Source organism: Lolium rigidum, chromosome 5, assembly GCF_022539505.1.
Source record: "Lolium rigidum isolate FL_2022 chromosome 5, APGP_CSIRO_Lrig_0.1, whole genome shotgun sequence".
Lineage (NCBI taxonomy): Eukaryota > Viridiplantae > Streptophyta > Magnoliopsida > Poales > Poaceae > Lolium > Lolium rigidum.
Window position 1 is genome coordinate 60,108,110 of NC_061512.1, and position 11,246 is coordinate 60,119,355.

Here is an 11,246-nt window from a genome sequence, read left to right on the forward strand (position 1 = left end):
GAAGATCAAACCTCGGACAAGTAAAATATCGCATGACAAAGGGAATTGGTATTATATGTGAATGGTTCATTCGATCACTAAAGTCATCGTTGAATATGTGGGAGCCATTATGGATCTCCAGATCCCGCTATTGGTTATTGGTCGGAGTGAGTACTCAACCATGTCCGCATAGTTCACGAACCGTAGGGTGCACACTTAAAGTTGGATGTTGAAATGGTAGTACTTGAATATGGAATGGAGTTCGAATATTTGTTCGGAGTCCCGGATGAGATCCCGGATATCACGAGGAGTTCCGGAATGGTCCGGAGAATAAGATTCATATATAGGATGTCATTTTATGTGAATTAAAATGTCGCGGAAGGTTCTATGGAAGGTTCTAGAAGGTTCTAGAAAAGTCCGGAAGAAACCACCAAGGAAGGTGGAGTCCACATGGGACTCCACCTCCATGGCCAGCCAACCCTAGTGGGGGAGGAGTCCCAAGTGGACTCCCCTTAGGGGGCTGGCCACCCCCCATATGGGAGGTGGAACTCCCACCTTTGGTGGGAGTCCTAGCTTGGCTAGGTTTCCCCCTCATATGGAAGGTTTTTGGTTCGGGTCTTATTCGAAGACTTGGACACCAACACTTGGGGATCCACCTATATAATGAGGGGCCAAGGGAGGGGGCCGGCCACCCCAAGACCACAAGCTGGCCGCCCCCCTTGAAGTGGCCGGCCACCCCCTCCCAAACCCTAGCCGCCCCCTCTCCTCCATAACTCCCGCGTAGCTTTAGCGAAGCTCCGCCGGACTTCTCCACCACCACCGACACCACGCCGTCGTGCTGTCGGATTCAAGAGGAGCTACTACTTCCGCTGCCTGCTGGAACGGGAGGTGGACGCCGTCTTCATCAACAACCGAACGTGTGACCGAGTACGGAGGTGCTGCCCGTTCGTGGCGCCGGAACCGATCGTGATCAAGATCTTCTACGCGCTTTTGCAAGAGGCAAGTGAACGTCTACCGCAGCAACAAGAGCCTCCTCTTGTAGGCTTTGGAATCTCTTCAAGGGTGAGACTCGATACCCCCTCGTTGCTACCGTCTTCTAGATTGCATCTTGGCTTGGATTGCGTGTTCGCGGTAGGAAATTTTTTGTTTTCTATGCAACGTTTTCCTACAAAGATATCCCTCTCAAGCAACCCTGCAACCACAAAGCAAGAAGTCTCTTGTGTCCCCAACACACCTAATAGGTGCACTAGTTCGGCGAAGAGATAGTGAAATACAGGTGGTATGAATAAATATGAGCAGTAGCAACGGCACCAGAAAAGTGCTTTGCCCAGGACTGGCGTGCGATGGATGGTGGTAGTATTGCAGGCAGTAGAAACGCAGTAAAACAGTAAACAAGCAGCGATAGCAGTATTTAGGAACAAGGCCTAGGGATTATACTTTCACTAGTGGACACTCTCAACATTGATCACATAAATAAATAGATAGATGCTAGACTCTACACTCTCTTGTTGGATGATGAACACCACTAACTGTGTAGGATTACACGAACCCTCAATGCCGGAGTTAACAAGCTCCACAATATTCGATGTTCATATTTAAATAACCTTAGAGTGCATGACAGATCAACATAACCAAACCAAGTACTAACATAGCATGCACACTGTCACCTTCACGCTACGAAAGGAGGCATGGATCACATCAATACCATCATAGCAATAGTTAACTTCATAATCTACAAGAGATCACAATCATAGCCTACGCCAAGTACTAACACGATGCACACACTGTCACCATTACACCGTGCAGGAGGAATAAACTACTTTAATAACATCACTAGAGTAGCACACGGATAAATTGTGATACAAAACAGATTGCAATCATAAAGAGATATAAATAAGCACTTCACTATGCCATTCATAACGGTGAATAAGTATTCCGTGAAATATAGCCTAAGAGACCCACACGGTGCACACACTCGTCACCTTTACACACGTGGGACAAGGAGTCTCCGGAGATCACATAAGTAAAATTCACTTGACTAGCATAATGACATCTAGATTACAAGCATCATCATATGAATCTCAATCATGTAAGGCAGCTCATGAGATTATTGTATTGAAGTACATAGGGAGAGAGATGAACCACATAGCTACCGGTACAGCCCCGAGCCTCGATGGAGAACTACTCCCTCCTCATGGGAGACAGCAACGTTGATGGAGATGACGGTGGTGTAGATGGAGGAGCCTTCCGGGGGCACTTCCCCGTCCTGGCGGCGTGCCGGAACAGAGACTCCTGTCCCCCAGATCTTGGCTTCGCGATGGCGGCGGCTCTGGAAGGTTTCTCATACCGTGGCTCTCTGTCTCGAGGTTTTAGGTCGAGGACCTTTATATAGGCGAAGAGGCGGAGTCGGAGGGGCGAAGAGGCGGTGAGGGGGTAAGGCGGCGCGGCCAGGGCCTGGGCCGCGCCGGCCACCCTCCTGGGCCCACCGAGCCTCCCCTCCGGCGACTCTCGGGTGTTCTGGAAGCTTCGTGGAAAAATAGGATGCTGGGCGTTGATTTCGTCCGATTCCGAGAATATTTCCTTACTAGGATTTCTGAAACCAAAAATAGCAGAAAACAGCAACTGGCCCTTCGGCATCTCGTCAATAGGTTAGTTCCGTAAAACGCATAAATATGACATAAAGTGTGCATAAAACATGTAGATATCATCAATAATGTGGCATGGAACATAAGAAATTATCGATACGTCGGAGACGTATCAGCATCCCCAAGCTTAGTTTCTGCTCGTCCCGAGCAGGTAAACGATAAACAAAGATAATTTCTGGAGTGACATGCCATCATAACCTTGATCATACTATTGTAAGCATATGTAATGAATGCAGCGATCAAAACAATGTAAGTGACATGAGTAAACAAATGAATCATATAGCAAAGACTTTTCATGAATAGTACTTCAAGACAAGCATCAATAAGTCTTACATAAGAGTTAGCTCATAAAGCAATAAATTCAAAGTAAAGACATTGAAGCAACACAATGAAGATTAAGTTTCAGCGGTTGCTTTCAACTTGTAACATGTATATCTCATGGATAATTGTCAATGCAAAGCAATATAACAAGTGCAATATGCAAGTATGTAAGAATAAATGCACAGTTCACACAAGTGTTTGCTTCTTGAGGTGGAGAGAGATAGGTGAACTGACTCAACATAAAAGTAAAAGAAAGGCCCTTCGCAGAGGGAAGCATTGATTGCTATATTTGTGCTAGAGCTTTTATTTTGAAAACATAAAGAGAGCATAAAAGTAACATTTTGAGAGGTGTTTGTTGTTGTCAACGAATGGTAATGGGTACTCTAACCCTCTTGCCAGACAAACCTTCAAAGAGCGGCTCCCATGAATTATTTTTATTTTTGTGTGGCACTCCTTCCAACCTTGCTTTCACAAACCATGGCTAACCGAATCCTCGGGTGCCTGCCAACAATCTCATACCATGAAGGAGTGCCTATTTATTTTAGTTTTATTATGATGACACTCCTCCCCACCTTTGCTTTCTCAAGCCATGGCTAACCGAATCCTTCGGGTGCCGTCCACCAATCACATACCATGGAGGAGTGTCTATTTTTGTTAATTAATTTGGGACTGGGAATCCCATTGCCAGCTCTTTTTGCAAAATTATTGGATAAGCGGATGAAGCCACTAGTCCATTGGTGAAAGTTGCCCAACAAGATTGAAAGATAAACACCACATACTTCCTCATGAGCTATAAAACATTGACACAAATCAGAGGTGATAAATTTTGAATTGTTTAAAGGTAGCACTCAAGCAATTTACTTTGGAATGGCGGAGAAATACCATGTAGTAGGTAGGTATGGTGGACACAAATGGCATAGTGGTTGGCTCAAGTATTTTGGATGCATGAGAAGTATTCCCTCTCGATACAAAGTTTAGGCTAGCAAGGATATTTGAAACAAACACAAGGATGAAGCGGTGCAGCAAAACTCACATAAATGACATATTGAAAACATTATAAGACTCTACACCGTCTTCCTTGTTGTTCAAACTCAATACTAGAAATTATCTAGACTTTAGAGAGACCAAATATGCAAACCAAATTTTAGCATGCTCTATGTATTTCTTCATTAATAGGTGCAAAGTATATGATGCAAGAGCTTAAACATGAGCACAACAATTACCAAGTATCAAGTTATTCAAGACATCATACCAATTACTACATGTAGCATTTTCCGTATCCAACCATATAACAATTAACGAAGCAGTTTCAACCTTCGCCATGAAAATTAAAAGCTAAGAACACATGTGTTCCTATGAACCAGCGGAGCGTGTATCTCTCCCACACAAGCATTTATTCAAACAAAAACAAAAACAAGAAACATACAGACGCTCCAAGTAAAGTACATAAGATGTGACCGAATAAAAATATAGTTTCAAGAGAAGGAACCTGAGAATTTGTCGATGAAAAAGGGGATGCCTTGGGCATCCCCAAGCTAAGATGCTTGAGTCTTCTTGAAATATGCAGGGATGAACCACCGGGGCATCCCCAAGCTTAGACTTTTCACTCTTCTTGATCGTAGTATATCATCCTCCTCTCTTGACCCTTGAAAACTTCCTCCACACCAAGCTCGAAACAAACTCATTAGAGGGTTAGTGCATAATCAAAAATTCACATGTTCAGAGGTGACACAATCATTCTTAACACTTCTGGACATTGCTCAAAGCTACTGGAAGTCAATGGAACAAAGAAATCCATCCCACATAGCAAAACAAGCAATGCGAAATAAAAGGCAGAATCTGTCAAAACAGAACAGTCCGTAAAGACGAATTTTATTGAGGCACCAGACTTGCTCAAATGAAAATTCTCAAATTTAATGAAAGTTGCGTACATATCTGAGGATCACTCACGTAAATTGGCATAATTTTCTGAGTTACCTACAGAGAATTTTGCCCAGATTCGTGACAGCAAAGAAATCTGTTTCTGCGCGAGTAATCCAAATCTAGTATGAACCTTACTATCAACGACTTTACTTGGCACAACAAAACACAAAACTAAGATAAGGAGAGGTTGCTACAGTAGTAAACAACTTCCAAGACACAAATATAAAACAAAATACTGTAGCAAAATAAACAATGGGTTATCTTCCAAGAAGTTCTTTCTTTATAGCCATTAAGATGGGCTCAGCAGTTTTGATGATGCACTCGCAAGAAATAGTATTTGAAGCAAAAGAGAGCTTCAAGAGGCAAATTCAAAACACATTTAAGCATAACATGCTTCCTATGCAGAGGAAATTTGTACACAAATGAATTCATTAAGAACAAAGTGACAAGCATAAGAGGATAAAACACGAGTAACTTCAAGATTCTCAACATAAAGAGGGGAAACTTAATATTATTAAGATGCATATAACCATATTTCGCTCTCTCATAATAACTTTCAGTAGCATAATTGATGAAATCCACAATATACCCATCACTTAAAACATTCTTATCATGGTTCATATGCATAGAAGTATCATTAATTTCGGCATAAGAAGAGTTATTCTCATTAATAGTGATTGGAGCAAGATTATTATCAAGAATTTGAACATGGTAAACAAGTTGCATATTAAAAGAATTGTTTTTGGTAATCCAATCATGACTATGACAAGTTTCATAAGGATAGTTATAACCTATATCATAGCATTCTTTATAATAATCATCAAAGATCGGAGGCACGAGTGTCATCATAAGAAATAGAATAGTTATCTTTCACGGTCGGTTTATCTATGACCATACCATCATTGTTATTAGAAGGAGATGTATCAAACACATAATGATCAGTAGCAAAAGGATTTTCAAACACCTCTTCCCCAAGCTTAGAGCTTTCTATATCATTATGGGAGGAAGCATGGATAACACTGACACTATGGCAATTATTATCATCATCATTTTCAGAATTAGTTTCCCAGAGATTTGCAATATCAAAAGTAGTGCGCTCATTCAAATCATGATCACTAATGTATGTAGAGAGCATAGGAAGATCATCGTATTCAGATTCATTATCATAATAATCATTAGGAGCAACATACTTACGGTTACCTAGCGTTATCTCATTCACGCGGGGATATGCCGTTACCTCTTTCTTTTTATTCTTCTTCTTCTTCTTCTTCGTTCCCTTCTTCTTCTCTTCCTTCTCCTCGTTCCCTTCTTTAGGAGGAAGAGGCTTGAAGGGTGGCTTATCCGCATAACCTGATTTACTTTCAGAAACAATAGAAGAAACTTGGGAGGATCCCTCCTTTTCATTAATTAGTTGAAAACACACAGCGGTCCTATCATATTTTGGCAAGGTGTCATCTTATAAAATATTTTGTATGTAAGTATTTGTATGGCTATTATCAATGCAATAAGAAAAACACCCATGCAGGACATCATCAATATCAAGATCACTCATATGTAACAAAGAGATTTTTCTCGACAGTTCTTCACACCCCAAAAATAAAGTAAGTTCATCATGCTGATTAGGAGTAATTTCATCATCAAAATACAAATTTGCAGCCCTCATTGGGTTCAAATTATCATTGGAGGAGCATTGAAAATTAAAATGACCCACTTCATGGCAAACTTCATAGATAAAAGGATAGAGGGCAAACTTTTTTACCAAGATCATCTAGAGCCCTAAGCCACTTTCTAGTTTTTTCATTAATATGATGGATGCAATAATCATCTTTGACTTGATTAATTCCACAAGGTCTATGCATTCCACAAAAATTAACATGCTTATAGGAAATAGCATTCTTAGGAGTTTGAGCATGCTTATTGCAATCATTAACAATAATTTCATTCTTCATGCAAGCCTCTTTAAAAGGTTCATGATACTTATCAAAATTCTTTTTAGGCAATTCAAAATGAGAAGCAAAGGCTTTATAAAGATTTGCAGCAACTTGAGAGTCAAGACCATAAGTAGCACTCATATTTTTGGAATTTATCAGTATTCATAAAAGCTTCAATGCATTCATAATCATAATTTATACCTGACTCTTTACCTTCATTATTCTCCCATCCTTCAGCGTTCTCCTCAATCCGATCAAGAAGATCCCACCTAGCTTCAACCTCCTTGCTTGTGAAAGCTCCCTCCGAACAGGCATCCAGATAGTCCTTGTGTTGTCCTGAAAGCCTCGCATAAAAATTGTTAACAATAACATTACGGGGGAGCTCATGAATGGGACATTTGAGCATTAGTGACTTCAATCTGCCCCACGCTTGAGAAATACTCTCTCCATCACGAGGATAAAAGTTATAGATATAATTCCTATCAATATGCACTTCATGAGGAGGATAAAATTTAGAATAAAAGAGAGATGCAATTTCCTCCCAACCAAGAGAATGACTATTCTTCAACAATTTATACCAATGCGCCGCTTTACCAGACAGCAAAACAGGGAATAGCTTCTTCCTTACTTCATCCATAGAGATACCTGCACACTTGAATAACCCACATAATTCATACAAAAACTGTAAATGATCTCCAGGATGGACAGTTCCATCCCCTTCATAGCGGTTATCAATAACACGTTTAATAATTTTCATAGGTATTTTATACGGAATACTTTCAGCAGGTGGATTTAAAATATCAGAAGCATCATTAGAGTTATCGCATATGGGAGATAAAGCATTATCAGAGTAAAACATTTCTTCCAAAGCTGAGGAGCAAAAAGGATTATTTTTATTTAAACTAGCTTCCCCAAGCTTAGACTTATCCATATCATTAGCAGTGATTGCGTTCATACCAATAACATTGCTACTAACATGCAAATGAGGTTCCATAGGTTTTTTAATTTTCGGATCAAACCATCCATGTCTTAAATCAGGAAATAAAGTAAGAAGCTCATTGTTGTCCATTATGCCAAACTAGTGTAAACAAGAAACAAAAAGATGCAATTGCAGGATCTAAAGGAAATAGCTTCGAGCACACACACAATGGCGCCGAGAAAAATACTGTTACACGGAACCGGAGTATGAGTGCCTTTTACCTTTCCTCCCGGCAACGGCGCCGAGAAAAGTGCTTGATGTCTACGGGAGCTTCTATTCTTGTAGACGGTGTTGGGCCTCCAAGAGCGAGAGGTTTGTAGAACAGCGAGCAAGTTTCCCTTAAGTGGATCACCCAAGGTTTATCGATCTCAGGGAGGAAGAGGTCAAAGATATCCCTCTAAAGCAACCCTGCAACCACAAAGCAAGAAGTCTCTTGTGTCCCCAACACACCTAATAGGTGCACTAGTTCGGCGAAAGAGATAGTGAAATACAGGTGGTATGAATAAATATGAGCAGTAGCAACGGCACCAGAAAAGTGCTTTGCCCAGGACTGGCGTGTGATGGATGGTGGTAGTATTGCAGGCAGTAGAAACGCAGTAAAATAGTAAACAAGCAGCGATAGCAGTATTTAGGAACAAGGCCTAGGGATTATACTTTCACTAGTGGACACTCTCAACATTGATCACATAAATAAATAGATAGATGCTAGACTCTACACTCTCTTTTTGGATGATGAACACCACTAAGCGTGTAGGATTACACGAACCCTCAATGCCGGAGTTAACAAGCTCCACAATATTCGATGTTCATATTTAAATAACCTTAGAGTGCATGACGGATCAACATAACCAAACCAAGTACTAACATAGCATGCACACTCGTCACCTTCACGCTACGAAAGGAGGCATGGATCACATCAATACCATCATAGCAATAGTTAACTTCATAATCTACAAGAGATCACAATCATAGCCTACGCCAAGTACTAACACGATGCACACACTCGTCACCATTACACCGTGCAGGAGGAATAAACTACTTTAATAACATCACTAGAGTAGCACACGGATAAATTGTGATACAAAACACATTGCAATCATAAAGAGATATAAATAAGCACTTCACTATGCCATTCATAACAGTGAATAAGTATTCTGTGAAATATATCCTAAGAGACCCACACGGTGCACACACTGTCACCTTTATACACGTGGGACAAGGAGTCTCCGGAGATCACATAAGTAAAATTCACTTGACTAGCATAATGACATCTAGATTACAAGCATCATCATATGAATCTCAATCATGTAAGGCAGCTCATCAGATTATTGTATTGAAGTACATAGGGAGAGAGATGAACCACATAGCTACCGGTACAGCCCCGAGCCTCGATGGAGAACTACTCCCTCCTCATGGGAGACAAGCAACGTTGATGGAGATGGCGGTGGTGTCGATGGAGGAGCCTTCCGGGGCACTTCCCCGTCCTGGCGGCGTGCCGGAACAGAGACTCCTGTCCCCCAGATCTTGGCTTCGCGATGGCGGCGGCTCTGGAAGGTTTCTCGTACCGTGGCTCTCTGTCTTGAGGTTTTAGGTCGAGGACCTTTATATAGGCGAAGAGGCGGAGTCGGAGGGGCGAAGAGGCGGTGAGGGGGTAAGGCGGCGCGGCCAGGGCCTGGGCCGCGCCGGCCACCCTCCTGGGCCCACTAGGCCTCCCTTCTGGCGACTCTCGGGTGTTCTGGAAGCTTCGTGGAAAAATAAGATGCTGGGCGTTGATTTCGTCCGATTCCGAGAATATTTCCTTACTAGGATTTCTGAAACCAAAAACAGCAGAAAACAGCAACTGGCCCTTCGGCATCTCGTCAATAGGTTAGTTCCGTAAAACGCATAAATATGACATAAAGTGTGCATAAAACATGTAGATATCATCAATAATATGGCATGGAACATAAGAAATTATCGATACGTCGGAGACGTATCAGACACCATGCTCTATATTCTCTGTATCAGGTTGGTACCTCCAGGTTCCGTGCTGAGGCTATGGGGAACGAGAATAGCGCCCCACCTGCTGCAGGAGCATGGCCCGATCTGCAAGCACAAGAAGCAAAATGCCACCGCGAGATGGGCAGGGACCGCCGAGGGGTAATTTTTTAACCAACTTACCATGATGTAGTCCGAATCCGATACTCCCTCGGATCCAAATTAATTGACTCAACTATCTGTAGATACGGATGTATCTAGATGTGTTTTTAGCTCTAGATACTACTACCTCCAGCCCAAAGCTTAGGGATTATATTATTTTTAGAAAGTCAAACTATACCATGTTTGACTAAGCTTTTACCAAAAATCATTAACATGCAAAATACAAAATCAATATCATTAAATAGGTTGTGAAATATATTTTCCTACGGTATCTACACAATATTATATTTGTTGATAGAATGTTCTAAAATTTTGGTCAAACTTTACTTGTTTTGATTTCTCAAAAATAAATAAGCCTTAAGCTTTGGGATGGAGGTATCTAGAAAAAGCTGAGTCAACTGGAGTAGTTTTTTTTTGTCTGTCCATAGCTAGTGTTCATGGTGCAAAAGGCTAAGAGCATCCACTATATGCATCAGTCTATCTCATACAGTAATTCAATATCACTGCTGAGGTCTGCCTTTTGTTTTGCTATTCATATGCAGACTGAAACTTTAGGGCCTTTACTCAAAAGGAAGATCAAAGCTGCGGCTGATCAGTCGTCGGTATGTTGATGCCGCCCCCATCTTCTAAATGCCTCTACAAGCACAAGGCCACGCGCCCGCTGGGTGGTGATCTTTTAATGAATATGGTATATTTTCTTAATCCACAAAACATGCCTTGATATTTGTCTGTTTATTGTCGGTTTTTTCTAATGCTTGCCAAAAGTTTACAACAACAACAACAACCAAGCCTTTCGAGTCCCAAACAAGTTGGGGTAGGCTATAGTTGAAGCCCATAAGATCTCGAAGCCAAAAGTTTAGAAACACCAAATTCGTTTGCTTACAATCATCATACAAGTAATGTTCATCTACTCTCCAGCTTCCCTAACCCAACAAAAAATGATGTTAATTACGATTTTTAGATTAAAAGAGCACCATTAGGCGCTGTTAATTACGATTTTGAGATTAAATGTCATTTGCAATTGCTAATTACAATTTTGAGGCAAATGATTAGCTTAACCTTGATCTGTTCCGCTCTCCATTTTTCCCAACCGAAAAAATGTAACCATTACATTCCTCTGAAATGGAACCATTCCATTCCATTCCACGCTGTTTCAGAACCGAACACACCCTTGCATTGTTGTGAACTATTGTCCATACACAGCCATACCCTTCCACTTACATCCAGCACTATATGCATCAGTCTGTCTCAGAGTCATTCAATATCACTGCTGAGATATGTTCCCATTCTTATGCAGGCTGAAACTGCTGCGTCTTTACTCAAGTGGAT